General features: G+C 30.7%; 1 protein-coding gene and 1 non-coding gene across 3 annotated transcripts in view; both read left to right on the top strand.

Moving 5' to 3' along the window:
• LOC137625936 (multiple epidermal growth factor-like domains protein 6) overlaps positions 1-15,000 on the top strand; it is a 487,305-nt gene that overhangs the window by 333,525 nt on the left and 138,780 nt on the right. The gene's annotated exons all lie outside the window — the stretch shown is intronic.
• TRNAM-CAU (transfer RNA methionine (anticodon CAU)) lies at positions 14,734-14,805 on the top strand. Its single transcript has one exon. It is a non-coding gene; the product is annotated as a tRNA-Met (tRNA).

Raw genomic sequence — 15,000 nt, 5'->3', positions numbered from 1 at the left:
GATATATGAATAATGTGAGAAACTTCGAATTACGAATAAATTGAGAAACTTCGATTTACGAACAATTTGAGGAAATCAGATTCACGAATAAGGTGAGAAACTTCGATTTAACCTTAACCATTCTTTCTCTTCCACTTGTTTTGTTAAAGATTTTATAATTTATATAGGAGATATTATTTTCAATGTCACTGTTCTGAAAATATTTTATTTTTCTTTGTTTCTTTTCCTCACTGGATTATTTCCCCTGTTGGAGCCCCTGGGCTTATAGCACCGTGCTTTTCCAGTTAGGGTTGTAGCTTAACTGATTATTACAATAATTATAGTAATCTCGGCTTTTATGCTGTTGTTTTTGTGCATGAATTTTCAGTTGTTCAAACCCGCCCCAGACCCCCTTGGCACCCCCTCCAAAAATAAAAATGGTGACTAGGCCTTGTATATAAGCGATGAATCTCCACTGTCTCATTTAAAGTCTTTTTCGAATAATTTGAAATCATTCGAAAGTCCTTGATTCTTTGGGGTAATTATGGATATCACAGCTTTTATGCTGTTTATTTTTGCGTATACATATTTTGGTGTTGACATTTTTTCTCAGTTTGTTGATAATGTCATGACTACATCTTGTTTATGGGGTATTTTGTATTTTAGTGCTTGGCTGTTTTTTCGTTTAGCTCTTGTTGCATTTTACAACTGTGCTTGATTTATACTCTTTATTTATTAGGTTGGAATTTTTTTTTTTTTTTTTTTTTTTTTTTTTTTTTGTGGGGGTTTCTTTTTTTTATGGTGGGGGAGAATATAGTGTAGATGAGTTTGTCTATCACACAAGGGACGAAAGCCCATTTCAAAAAATGAAAATATATATTATCTTTCTTTAAAATATACAATAACTGAAGCAGTTGCTGTTTTTCTTTTACAGTTTTTGACTTCGCCTCTTTCGAAAAAAAAAAAACTTATTAACAACTGCATCTTGGCTTTTATTGAAAAGCCAATATTTTAAAGCACCATCCATGTAAATAAAATCAGTTTCCTACGGTAACCAAGGTGATTAAATTGCTTTTCATTATCTTAAAGGTATCGACGTCATTATTATGAATATCTTAAAAGATTACGGTATTGACGGAGCCTATGTTATATTATAGCAATCCTTAAATGAAAGCTAATGTTTTCAAAACTGCCTCGTTAGCTCTAAATATTTGTTCTTTTTAATAATAATAATAATAATAATAATAATAATAATAATAATAATAATAATAATAATAATGTTTGGTATTGTTACTTTATTATTAAGATTATTATTATCATCATCACAACATCCATAATTGAGACAAGAGCATGATGGAGCATCAGCTGCGCACATCTCTCTCTCTCTCTCTCTCTCCCACACACATTAGCATCACCCGATGACAGTCCTCCTCTTTTACGGCGCGTTATCTCCAGTCGGAACGACAACTGGAGAGAGAGTGTTGTTACTGTTGTTGTTGTTATTGTTTCTCCAGGGTCCTATTAGGTTCAATGGACCTTGTTAACGCAGATCATGATCAACGCCTTTGAAGGTGGTGGTTGCATAAGTCTTCTCAATTGGACGCCTTTTTTTTTTTTTTTTTTTTTTGTGGGGGGGGGATGGGGGGGGGATGGGGGGGGGGGTGGCAAGTGATCCTGATATACCCGTCCAGTTGAATTCATGTTCTTTTTTTTTTTTTTTTTTTTTTTTTTTTTGTTCCTCTTCACTTTCATGTTCTTGGTCACTTAATTTTATGTAGCTGATAAAAAGACAAATGAAAAAAAAAAAAAACCGTTGAAAGAAGAGTGAGGACAGTTAGCTAACCATGTTAGGGAATAGTTTGGAAAGTTGACTGCTAGAAAGTGTGATGTAAAGTTTTGTTTAGCCACAATTTTATTTAGGTAAAAGTATATATACTAATTTAATACAACAGCAGCTTATTTTTCTTTTACTTTTTATTTTCTTGTTAATTGTATCTTTAACGTTTTTGTGTATTTCTTTAGCCACGGCTGGATGTTTTGTTTCTAGACCAGTTAGTGCTATTCATCTTTTATTCTATCTCAAATTCTACTTTTTTTTTCTCCAGGATGTCTCTTTTTTTCTCTTTTTATTTTGTGGTTTTTCTTTTACTCTATAATTTTTCTTTCCTTATGTTCACTTTTAATTCTTGTTTATTTTTTCTTAACCCGTTAAATCGGTGTCTGGCTATTTTGTTTTTAGTCCACTTAGATCCTTTTATCTTTTTTTTTCTATTTCGATTATTATTCTTTGCTTTTGATCTTAGATTTTTCTCATTGGTTCTTGCATTGTTTTGTGGCCAGGTTTATCTTTTTACATTTTTTGTTTTGACTTGACAGGGTGTTTACGCATTTTAAATTTTCTTACCTTATCTCTACTATTATTTCTTATCTTTTCTTTTGATTATTTTTGCTCCAAATTTTGCAATACAACCCATGTTCGTAATACTAGGCAGGCAGTTAATTCTAATAGCCAGGCCTTCTCCATCATGAGGCTCAATACTACACAGTATTCTAGAAGTTTTATTCCAGCTGTTACCATGTTGTGGAATGATCTTCCTAATCGGGTAGTTGAATCAGTAGAACTTCAAAAGTTCAAAGTTGGAGCAAATGTTTTTATGTTGACCAGGCTGACATAAGTCTTTTTAAAGTTTATATATGACATATCTGTTTTTGACGTTGTTAATAGTTTACATAAGGACATTTCTATTTTGACGTTGTTACTGTTTTAGAATGATTTATTGTTAACTTGTTCTCATCATTTATTCATTTCCTTATTTCCTTTCATCACTGGGCTATTTTTCCCTATTGGAGTCCATGGGCTTATAGTATCTTGCATTTCCAACTAGGGTTGTAGCTTGGCTAATAATAATAATAATAATAATAATAATAATAATAATAAAGCGTTCCGGCTGAGCACCCAACGATTAATCACATCCGGTTGTAATTATCAGTAGCGTAGATACCTGTTCGATTTATTTGGGATCTAATAGGAAACGGTTGTAACATACTGCTTTTTTTACTTGTAAAGTTATAGACAGTTATATTTGTGATACTTTAGCATATTTTGTTATAAACATGGTATATATATATATATATATATATATATATATATATATATATATATATATTATATATGCATAAAATCATATATATATATATATATATATATATATATATATATATATATATATATATATATTATGCATAAAATCATATATATATATATATATATATATATATATATATATTATATATGCATAAAATCATATATATATATATATATATATATATATATATATATATATATATATATATATACACACACACACACAAGAGATGCCCAAGAATAAAATAGTACTTATAACATTTACATTTGAACAGGGGTTGAATAACTACTTGGGTACTTCCTTCAAGTTTTGGGTTAACAGTGAAATATAAATATTGTTAAGCAGTTGTTTCAATGGTATAGAAACAGATTTGTCGTGCTTTTACGTATCTGCTATTAACAAAAGAAACTCGCTCTGTTTAATATCGGGTAAACTTTTAATCATTCGATTAATCCACCAATCAATCTATTGATGCAGTGAACATTACTGACCCGAAAACAAGTCCAGACAATGGGCGTATACACATCAAGGTAAGTTTCCTGTCATATCTATAAATAGCTGTGCATTGCACAGACTTTTATGGCTTTTACCTGTTGAATATGCAGTGCAGTAAATTTATGCAAGCAAATTATGAGACCTAGTGGCATACGTGATTTGAATGCGACCAATGGTTTGGTATATAGCTTTAAGGTCATGACCTTCAGTTCGTTTCAATGCATGTTTTTGATTTTCCTATATGATGATCATTAAATTTTCTGGCAACAGATCGACACTAATTTGATGGTGATTAACTCTTGTTATTGATGTGCATGTAATTAATTAGCAATGAGGTTTCTATTCGTTAATTAAGAGAAGATCGTACAGTACGTTTGTTGCGTAGATATGTTTGTCATGAGAAGTTTAATAAAAGTGTAATAAAAGTTTAATATTTCTTTCAATTGCTTATTAAATAGAATTTGAGGGTAATTATTTTTAAAAGGAGATTTATCAGGCCAGCGAGACAAGTTAGACTCTTATAAAGCTGGCCATTGTTGAATAAATACAATATACAATTACTGTATGTAGATAGAAGAAACTTGCTAAATTATTTCTTAATTAAGTAAATGTAATATGAATTTATTTATTGAAAACAAATACGAGGATTTAGGTAAAGTTACCCAACCGTTACAAATAATTACTGTTTTTTTTTTTTTTTTTTTTTTTTTTTTTTTTTTTTTTTTTTTTACAATAAAATGTATGAACGAATTAATTTTGAATCTGTGATTATGATGTAGAGACACACAACATTAATCTCTTCTGACCTTTCGTATATTCTTCAAGTTTTTCATGAACATTATATTTTAAGGACGTGTGTTTGATAGGTTTTCTATATTGCGTTTCATTCTTCTTCATCCTCTTCCTCTTCTTCTTCTTCTTCTTCTTCTTCTTCTTCTTCTTCTTCTTCTTCTTCTTCTTCTTCTTCTTCTTCTAAGCTAAGCTACAAACTTAAATGGAAAGCAGAATGTAAAGAATCATAGGACCCCAACAGAGAAAGCAACCCAGTACGGGGAAAGGACCAAAGAATAAGAAAATTTATAACAATACGAACAGGTCTATTTTCGAAGAGGATAGTAACCATGATCTTGAGGATGAAGATTAAAGCTGAAGAGAAAGGAAAAGAGAAGGAAATGAAAAACCACTAGACATCCAAGGACTCTCATTTTAAGAGTATCCAACACACAGAAGAAAAAACAGTAAAACAAGATGTAGATCAAATATAGCAAAAATGTTTCAGATAAACATGACTGCTGCTCTTGAGAAATTAGGTTACATATTTCATTATGCTCAATTTAATTCATTTCCGTATTTTAAAAAATGTATATTAAGGTCCTGTTATTATTTTCTTTTTTTTAACGAGCTATACCCTCTTTTAGTCGTACTCCTTATCTCAATCTAATCATTTTTTTTATTAGGATATATAAAAAGCAAAGACTATTTCATCACTATCTAGGGCATTTCTCCCCTTGATTATTACTCAGCGAATATTGGCTACTTCAAGATTGCTTAGATTGGATATTGTTCCAGATTTGCACTCTTCCTATGAAGTTCTAGCTTTTAAGTGCGATATTTTAGTAATCTCCAATGATTTGCCGTTTTTTTTTTTAAACCTCCCCCTTCCCCCCTCACAACCAGCACAATAGCTTCATTGGATGCTATTTAACCCCCCTCCCCCCTTAAACTCCATTACCTATTTGGTTATTCTTAACTATATAGGGGCACTAGTTTCCCCTTAAAATGTTCATCACTGAATAACTAGTCATCGTCTATCCTTTACCCTACTTTTATCTGGGCCTTAACTAGATCAAATAAGCATTTATTTCCCCTCCCGTCGGCCTTTTCCCCAACCTAGACCCCTAAGCTAAACACCACGGGGTAAGTAACGTATCCTCCTCTTCCTCCTACGTCCTCTTGAGATCACGAAAGGAGGAGTGGCACTGAATCCTTTATGGAGTCCTGCGTGGTGTCAATTCAATGCTTTTTTTATATGCACCAGGGATAACCTGTATCAGTCCAGAGTTTGATTTATTGCTCGTAGAGGGTGATAAATTACTCGCTGCCCACCACTGTTCCCTTTCTTTTTCTTATAGCCTCTGATGCGTCTTCGTGTGTCCTCGTTGTGTGTCCCAAAAGCCTAGGGCGGCATCGCCCAACTCCTGTGTGGAGTCTGTTTTATTGTTTCAATTTTTCATTTTATCTTAGTCTTACATTATTATTATTATTATTATTATTATTATTATTATTATTATTATTTTATTATTATTATTATTATTATTATTATTATTATTATTAGCGTCCCTTTTGATGTCTGTTTATTATTATTATTATTATTATTATTATTATTATTATTATTATTATTATTTTATTATTATTATTATTATTATTATTATTATTATTATTATTAGCGTCCCTTTTGATGTCTGTTTATTATTATTATTATTATTATTATTATTATTATTATTATTATTATTATTATTATTATTTTTGTTATTATTATTATTATTTTTATTATCATTACTGTTGTTGTTGTTGTTGTTGTTGTTCTTGTTGTTGTTAAAATAATTATAATTTATCGATATTCTAAGTATGGGTTTTATAGATTTCGTTTATTATTTTACTTCTCAATATATATTTAGCATCCTATCACTATTACCATTTACCATGTGTATTTTAGGATGCAAGTATTATTTCCTATCTATTTTCTATATCTCGACCCAACTATAAAACTCTTATAAAACTCTTGACCTTTGTCTCTTCCCATATTTGAAGGGTTTTCTTCCCACGTCCCAACCGTGTTTTACAGGACTCAGTTTTTTTCCCTTATTGAAATATGACGGGAAATAAGTCACGTCCATCCCCTGTACGATACGTGGCATGATATGATGCTGTGTTATCAGGTACATTCTGATGTATTTATTGACGTGGGTAATAATTTCTACTTCCATAGATGGTGAACAAGTAAAGAATCTCTCTCTCTCTCTCTCTCTCTCTCTCTCTCTCTCTCTCTCTCTCTCTCTCTCTCTCTCTCTTTTCTCTGCAACAGCTACGTAACATACCTTATTGGGGGATCGTCTTTATTGATATTATTTCTCAACACTTCCATCGCTTCTCTTAGCTTATTCTTTGGATGTTCCCCGTTGGGAATTTATTAGTCTTATATTTCTCTGGATTTTATAGTCTGTTGTTGTTGTTGTTATTATTATTATTATTATTATTATTATTATTATTATTATTATTATTATTATTATTATATTCATTGTCATTATTATTATTTATTATTATTCATTATTATTATTATTATTATTATTATTATTATTATTATTATTATTATTTTTTTTTTTTTATCATCATCATCATCATCTAAGCTACAAGCCCAAGGACTTATCGATTAAGGATATATTTTGTCTACATGTACTGGCTGCTATGAAGAAAGACCCTGTGTCTTCACTTAACAAAACAATCTAAGACAACATCAACAAAACAATTTTCATGTCTGGGGCTTACTAATAGATAGAAAAAACATTTCCCTTCACAATGAATGTATGCCAAAATTTTGCTATGACTGCCTCGTATTATTTTCAAGATCGAAAAGTGAAGATTTCTTAGACAGAAGTAATCTTTGCTCCGGGAGAGGACCTATATGTCCTCATGTTCATGGCCATATGCTTGCCAATAACTTAAAGATATATATATATATATATATATATATATATATATATATATATATATATATACATACATATATATATAAATATATATATATATATATATATATATACACAGTATATATATAAATATATATATATATATATATATATATATATATAAATATATATATATATATATATATATATATATATATATATATAAATATATATATATATATATATATATATAAATATATATATATATATATATATATATAAATATATATGTATATATATATAAATATATATATATATATATATATATATATATATATATATGTGTGTGTGTGTGTGTGTGTGTACATACCATCACATATATATCTATATCTATTTAGACGTATATATATATATATATATATATATATATATATATATATATATATACATATATGTGTGTGTGTGTGTGGGTGTGTGCATATATATATACATTTATATATGGGCTATGTATATATAGATACAGTATATATATATATATATATATATATATATATATGTATATATATATATGTATAAATAATATATATATATATATGTATGGGTGTGTATATATATACACATATACATATATAATATACATTATATATATGTATATATGTGTATATATATACTGTATATATATATGTATGTATGTATATATATATATATATATATGTGTGTGTATATATATATATATATATATATATATATATATATATATATATATATATACATATATATATATATATATATATATATATATATATATATATATATATATATCTACCAAGTCATAATATCTTTAACATAATGTCTTATTTTGCGAGTTCACATAATAAGCCAAAGCTAAGTCCTTCAAAAAGAAGGCAACCGTGTTACCCCATACGAATGGGAAAAAGGCACGCTAATAGCTGATGATGATGATAATTTAAACATTAATGAATAAATTGAATTGAACATCAGATCGCTAAAATGGCAACCTTGTTTTCTAATCATTGTAATCTTTGCACATAAGAATGCCGAAAGATGTTGCCATCCTGGCTCTAATCATTTGGTTCATGGCCCGTTTGAAGTCGCTGAACCCTGGCTCTTAACTCCGTATGGTAAACTAAATCCATCATATGGGCTTGGTTCTACTCTATATCCCATAACTCTATTCAACCATGAGGGAACATGTTTTGAAGACGTATATGGATGTACAGACTAAGTGCATAGGTGTATAGTCATCTGTATGTATGGATGATTAGTTTTAATTGATTGTAAATTCCTATATAAACGATAACTCTGGTAGAGAAATTTTGTTTACATTTGGACATATTTTTTTTCTTGCCTGAGGATACACTCGGGCACACTATTCTATCTTATTTCTCTTCCTTATGTTTCCTTAAAGCTTTTCTAGTTTATATAGGAAAGATTTGTTTCAATGTTGTTACTAATCTAAAAATATTTTATTTTTCCTCGTTTCCTTTCCTCACTGGGCTATTTTCCCGGTTGGATCCCTTGGGCTTATAGCATCCTGCTTTTCCAACTAGGGTTATAGCTTAGCAAGTAATAATAATAATAATAATAATAATAATAATAATAATAATAATAATTGATTGTTTTTTTCTATATGTATTTGGTTTATAAAGATAACATTTCCCATTAACGTTTTTAATCAAGATTAATTTCCCTTAATAGCGCAGTTTCATTTTAATCCTTTGTTTAATACCAAAAGAAAAGGTTCATGGGGTTATAAAAGACAGTTCATCCTTTACGTTTTATGGAGAGATTTGTCAATAACAGCATATAATTCTTCATAATTATTCATTTGAAAATGATTATTGTCTCCACAACTATTAATGTGATAGTAATATAATTCTTACCTAATGATGATAGTTATTACAGGAAAATTTTCTTATTCCTCACTATTTTATGAACATTTCTTCTTCATTCATAATCAATATACTATACAGACATTACAATCATCGCCTTTGGTAAAGACTCATTATGGTCCTCATGTAAGTACCAAAGGAATGAAGCTAATACTGTGAGTTACAAACATCTCCAATCTCCACACGTAGACGTAGATAGGCGATATGTCCGAAGCCCTAATGAATGAGTTGCTGCTTCTTCAAGACACGATAAAAGAACGCTGTTAAATGAGCGCCATCTATTGCCGCAAAAGTTACTCCGAGCATCCGGCTTATCTTCCGAACAACCGTAGTTCTGCAGGTATTAACGTTTTCATCTCCCGCCGCCACCTCCGCCACACACGTACTTGGAGATAAAGCGAGGCTGAATAGCGGGTGAGATTAGGCAGGAAAAAGTACGAATCGTAGAGAAACAGATTAGATGATAAATAGAAAAATGCGGGTGTCGTAGAAAAAACTAGGCCAATAAAGATTAGGGATAAAGGGGGAAGAACAGGCGAGTTTGAATGTGAGGGAAGTAAGCAAGGGAAAAGAAATGGTAGAAAAGGAAGGAAAGATGAATCTAAGAGTAATTAGATTTATCTTAAGAGAGATGATGCTATTAAAGTGTAAAAAGGTACAAATTTGGAAAAATTTAAAATAAGGGTAAATCATCTAGAAACAAGTAAGATGAACACAAAAATACGCAAAAAAGATATTAACACGCAAAGATGGTACGGCAAAAGATTACTAATCATGGAGAAAGATGAGAAAATAGTTATAAATAAGTGTAAATCAAAGATATAAAATTAAGATGGGGTGATAGACGCTGAATAAGGGCGTCGCTAGTTGCTTTACGAAGGCGTGTGCGCAAAGGGTTAATATGGTCTTTTAGATACATCCGGGGTTTTCTTGAGGAGTGATGTCATTTCTCTTCACAGTCAAAATAAATCATCTTAGCTTCGTTTTTTTTATTTCTATTATGAGAAGTATTTTTTTTTACAAATTCATCAAATATTTTTTATTTCTTTTCTCTTCAGACAAAATGAATGATTTTGGCTTCATTTGATTTATTTTTATTATAAGTTATTTATAGCAAATTCATAAAATATATTTTACTTTATATATCTTCACAATCAACATAAGTAATTGTAGCTTCATTTGATTCATTTCTATTGTGATTTTTTTTTCTTCACAGTCAAAATAAATCATTTTAGCTTCTTTTAATATATGTCTATTATGAGATTTGTTTTTCTTAAATTCATCAAAAATATTTATGGTTGTCTCAATGAATGATGTAATTTCTCTTCACTGTCAAATTGAATAATTTTAACTTATTTTTATTTTAAGAATTTTTTTTTTCTAATTCTTGAGAAATATTTTTATATAACGATCATGTTCTCTGTCCATTTAAAAAAAAAAAATTATTTAGATATTTTACCCATAATATTTGTTTAGACTTCAAGAAATGTAGGCCATTTCTTTCCTTAAAAAAAATTAAAGCTTTATGAAATTTAACTATATTCAAAACCCAAAGAAAAGTTTCATCAGTTTCATAGAAATTATACGAGCTCATAATCAGAGCTAATTTGTAGCTTTATGAAATAAAGTCCAAAATAAAGACAATCAATTACCTAACTTTAAAGCAAAATAATGAGATTGCTTAGTTAAATTAAAGTTTGCTTCATCTTCAGAGGCTGAGTTCAGTTGATGTAGCTGTGTAAGAATAATATTACTTTTCAATTATGTCCAAATGTTTTACTCTAGTGTCATATGAGGAGGAGATCACGGTGAGGGGTAGATAGAGAGGGTTTGGTCTTGCTCTTCGCACTCCCCAAGAGAGATTAGTTCACCAAACTTTCAATTGGGCTCCACAAGGCACTAGAAGAGTTGGAAGATCCAGGCTTACATGGCTGAGAACTATCAAACGTGAAGTAGGAGAGGATGAGTGGAGAAGTATTGATTTAAAAGCTCAAGATGGAGACGACTGGCGAAATCTAACCGAGGCCCTTTCCGTCAACAGGCATAGGGAGAGATGATGATGATGATGATGATATTTTTTTGTAAATATTTCTTTTTTTGTTTAGGAATAATATTCAAGGAAACCATTGCTACAAACAGCTACATTCGAGTAATCAATGTCATAATACACAACCTTATTTTTTGTGCATTGATGGTTGAACATAGTTTTGTGGTAATGAAAAGGTTCTATAGTCAGACATTTATCCGTTTTCTTAAATAATTTTGATATTTTATCCGTGAAAACAGAGAGAGAGAGAGAGAGAGAGAGAGACTCGAGGGTTTTTACCTAGAGGTAGGGTAACAAACCACAGAAAGTGACCTGGTCGTTTTCTTTGAGTGTGGGCGTTTCCCTTACCTCGTCTAAGGTGTACTTTTGTGGTCAGGTCCAAAATTAAGGTGGAAAAGAGGCCAATTATTTCGATGCGGCTTTGCAAAATTATCCTGCATAGTGTGCTAAAAGAATGCCACTGCTACTACTACTACTACTACTGATACTACTAATATACTACTACTGCTGCTGCTGCATCTAAGAATGCTGTTGCTACAACTTCTACTACGATTACTGGATCTAACAATACTGTTGCTACAACTGCTGTTACTATTACTGCGTCTAACAATACTGTTACTACAACTTCTACTACTATTACTGCATCTAACAATACTGTTGCTACAGCTGCTGCTACTATTATTGCATCTAACAATACTGTTGCTACAACTCCTGCTACTATTACCGCATCTAACAATGCTGTTGCTGCAACTGCTACTACTATTACGGCATCTAACAATGCTGTTGCTCTTTTTGCCGTTCCATAATTTTACCAAATTTGTGGTCATAAATATGGAAATTACTGGTATCGATGTACTGTGCGTTCTTAAAAAATGTAGCCTGCTGTACGTTCTTCGAAATCGTATTATTATGTATATTACTTTGTGGGAAATACATGGCATGTCGGTATTGATCTTGTTGCTAATAAGGAAACTTGCAAGAAAAAAAGCATTCCTTTGCTACTTGTACAGCAACTTACATTATTTTTACCAGCATGTGTATTATATAATCCCAAGCATTAAATCTTACATTTCTCTGCTACTTAGTAATTATTTTCCGGAATAATATGTTAATAGAATACCGTAACTGTATCATTTCACATAACACATCAGTTATTATTATTTTCACCTCACCACCTTTCGCACCTGATGCCAGGTAAGCCAGAAGCTTGTCAGTCGTCTTTCCCCCGTTTGCAAAATCTCCATTCCGTGCTGTCCAAATACATTTGTTGTCTCTCAATCTCTTGTACAGATGGTCCTCGTTTCTCAATTGCCATCTTAATGTTGTCCCTCCATCTAATTCCTAGTCCGCCTACGGGCTTTCTACCATCTGTTAACCCATTCTAGAAATTGTTTTGGGTATCTGTGATCTTCCATTCTTTTAACATATTCATACCAACGTAGTTGGCCTCTTTCTATCAGATCTGATATACTATATAATGTTATTATTATTATTATTATTATTATTATTATTATTATTAGCAGAGCTACAACCCTTGTTGGAAAAGCAAAATGCTATAAACCCAAGGGCTCCAACAGGAAAAAATAGAGCCGTGAGGAAAGGAAAGAAGGAAGTAACAAGAAGTAACAACATTAAAATGGATCTTTCATATATAAACTATAAAAACTTCGCAAAACAAAAGGAAGAGAAGTAAAATAAATTTGTGTGCTATCAGATGATTTCGCAAAAACATAGACTTCCATAAAAATATTAAACAGTGTTATCTATTTTCATGAGTCAGATTTCTTTTGCTTTTGCTGTCAAATCACCAAACCATAAATCTGAGAGAACTTTAAATAAGTTGCTTCTGTAACTCCAACGTAAAAACCTTTTCAGAAATAAGCTACAGCCCACGGCAGACCCAACACCGAATATTCCCTCCATTATTTTACAGTAGTCGCGCTCCAGACAGCTGCTTGATTTAAAGTTTGAAAGAACCGTCAGAATTTCAGCCAGAGAACATTAAACTCCCGATTTATATCTGAATATTTCACCTGAATATTCAAGTATTTTGCACTTTATTCGAGGTGAGAGTTTTATCAAGTAAATGCAGGTGTTTTGAACTCTTAAATATAGTGACAAGGGTAATTTGCATAATTGCCAGTATTTAGTTCATAGCAATTTTCTAAACTCTTTAACATAGTGACAAAGGTAATTTAAATATTTATTTAATTTTTTTATAACTTTCAGCATTTAGTTCATTTTAATTACTTATTGTCTTACATGAGGCCATATGGAAGTACTGGTATTATATCATGAACATAAGTAGAAAAACAGTAAAAGTTTCATACTCACAAATCATGAAGAACATGATGATTATGAAAATACCTTGTTATCAATTTTCTTCCAATTCCTTTTTATTATTTTACTCTATTACTCTATAATTCTGATCATCCTTTACATTCAGATCTTCCCGGACAGATCTATCCTGTTCGTAATAATGGGTATGCAGTCAATTATGAGGCTCAATAGTACACACTACTCTAGAAGTTTTATTCCAGCTGTGGCCAAATTGTGGAATGATTATCCTTATCGGGTAGTTGAATCACTAGAACTTCAAAAGTTTAAACTCGCAGCAAATGTTTTTATGTTGAACAGGTTTAAATAAGTCCTTTTATAGTTTATATATTAAATATCTGTTTTAATGTTATTAATGTTTTTAAAATTTTTATTTCAATTATCATTATTTCTTGTATCGTTTATTTATTTCCTTATTTCCTTTCCTCATTGAACTATTTTTCCATGTGGAGCCCTTGGGCTTATAGCATCTTGCTTTTCCAACTTGGGTTGTAGCTTAGCTAATAATAATAATAATAATAATAATAATAATAATAATAATAATAATAATAATAATAATAATAATAATAATGAGGAAAGCCAACTCTTTGGGTAATGGAACCACTGACCTGTGAAATGGTATTGACCTGGTGCTTCACAGGGCAGTAGTTCAAAAGGAGGCTTGTCCTACAGTATACATCGAGACGATGTAGTCTGCTTTTATAACATTCATATTTTAACTGTTTTTTGGTTTACGATAGCTTTTATGAATTATTGATATGGGGAACTCATATATCTTTGTATACACGAGCGCACACACCCATTATATTATTATTATTATTATTATTATTATTATTATTATTATTATTATTATTATCACTTGCTAAGCTACAACCCTAGTTGGAAAAGCAAGATGCTTTAAGACCAACACTCATCATTAACAGCCGCTGCCAGTCCTCTGCAAAACAAAAGCCTCAGACATGTTCTTCCACTCGCGTCTGTTTATAGTCCATCTATGCCAGTCCAAACTCGCATGCTTTCATAGTTCGTCAACCCATCGTCTTTTCTAAATTTTCTCCTCTAATGAAGATAGAAAACGTGTCTGTGGTCCAAATTAATCACATCATGTAAAATGCCCAGTTCCCTGAGGCAGCAGAGTGGCGCAGTGGAAGCGTGCTGGGCCCATAACCCAGAGGTCCGTGGATCGAAACCACGCTCTGCTACGGAAACATTTTATATAATGTATTTTCAATTGGAAATTTAGCGTTGTTTTTATCCTTTTAAACATTACTTCGTATTGGAAGACTAAGAAAGTGTATATAGTATGCATTTCTAAGAAAAAAAATATGTTAATATTTTAGCGGTTCGCGATATAATGATAATAGTAATCTTTATTATGAATATTATATCGGATCAAA

The sequence above is a fragment of the Palaemon carinicauda genome, chromosome 33 (genome assembly GCF_036898095.1).
Source record: "Palaemon carinicauda isolate YSFRI2023 chromosome 33, ASM3689809v2, whole genome shotgun sequence".
Taxonomy (NCBI): Eukaryota; Metazoa; Arthropoda; class Malacostraca; order Decapoda; family Palaemonidae; genus Palaemon; species Palaemon carinicauda.
This window is presented reverse-complemented; position numbering and strand designations above follow the sequence as displayed.